This window comes from Carlito syrichta, unplaced genomic scaffold (genome assembly GCF_000164805.1).
Source record: "Carlito syrichta isolate Samal-C Ts95f unplaced genomic scaffold, Tarsius_syrichta-2.0.1 Scaffold301006, whole genome shotgun sequence".
NCBI lineage: Eukaryota > Metazoa > Chordata > Mammalia > Primates > Tarsiidae > Carlito > Carlito syrichta.
Window position 1 is genome coordinate 695808 of NW_007245102.1, and position 1584 is coordinate 697391.

Genomic DNA, 1584 nt, shown 5'->3' on the forward strand with positions numbered 1-1584 from the left:
GTGTGTGTGTGTGTGTGTGGTGTGTGTGTGTGTGTGTGTGTGTGTGTGTGTGTACAAGCCCCTGTGTGTGCATGAGTACACACAAGACTATGCACTTTGAAAGAAAGGAGCAATAGTTCCAAGGAGATGACATTTCATGTCAAAACCTAAAGGATGAGAAGAAATTAACCAAGTACAAAAAAGAGGAAGTTGGCACAAGCAACTGTTAGGCAGAAACTAAGGTTGTATGCCTCGAGTTTAGAAAGCAAGAGCCATAAAGTAAGGCCATCAAGGCTGGTGTAGGCCAGATGGTGATTTGAGTGTTCTATTGTCAGCAATATATGGAGAGATACCAAGGGTAACCTGAGATGATCAGTGTTTTCAAAAGATCGCTCTGTAAGATACAGAATGGACAAGGCAGAGTCAACAACCTCCTGAGTACAGGAGGACCAATTAGTGTTCAACATGGTAATATTAAGACACAAAGATAGCTAGGACTGAAGTCACAGAGTGGACATGAAGAGAGAGAGACAGATTTGGGAAATATTTTAGGAACTAACATTGACACAGCTATGTAAAGGCTGAGAAGGCAGTGGTGTCAACAAGTCCTTCTGTGTTTCATTTTGGTGCTAATAATTCTGAAGAAAAACAAGAGTTGACTTTCATTTCTTCAAGACTCTTGAAGCTCTGACATAAAAATGTTCCTTTTCTTGTCGATATTTGTGAAGATTCCCTTGAGTAGAATTAGAATTAGACATACTTTGGGCGGATGGGATTCTGACACTTTTAAGTGTTACATTAGATTCTTTTCTCTAAAATGGGGAAGGGAGGGGAAGTGAGGGTTCCTTAGAGGGGAAAATAAAATCTTAGTAGTGCAGTGGTTGGGTGGCAGTGATGAAATACATTCACAGAGCCTACTCACTTGTCACTTGGCAGTGACCTATATTCTGGAAACTTGCTACCGTTTCTGACAGTTTCATTAGATAAGTCAAGTTCATGGTTGTCAGGAAAGCTAAGCTCTCTTCTCCTCAGTGTTAAGACTAATCCAGATATCTGCCTTGGTACATGTTCAGGAAAAAGCCTGCAACTCCTATCTTTAGAGACATCTGCTTGCAAGGTTGTCCCTTGGCTGGTGTCTAGGAACTTGACTGGCAAATGGCTCCCTGTACCGATATAAAACTTCATCTAAATATTAAGAGTGTGTCACTGTGCCTTAGCTGTATAAACAATATGGCTTATGCTAAACATCTGCTTTCCTTTGGAAGTCTGAAATGTTGGTACACACTACATAGAAGGTGCCCGTGTGCCCAGGTCCCAATAAAATCCCAGTGTGTTGAGTCTCTAATAAGCTTACCTGGTAGATAATATTTCACACACATTGTCACAAATCATTGGCTGACTGAGGGAATAAAGAATGTTCTGTGTGACTCCACTGGAAGACCACTCCTGGTACCTTGTACCTGTTTTCTTTGAAGTCGACCCCATATGCCTTCTCTCTTTGCTGATTTTGATTTGTTTCTTTTCATATGATTTTCATTATAAGGTTTACCTTTGCCATGATTATGACTATAGGTTGAGTTCAATGAGTCCTTTCAGGGAATCATC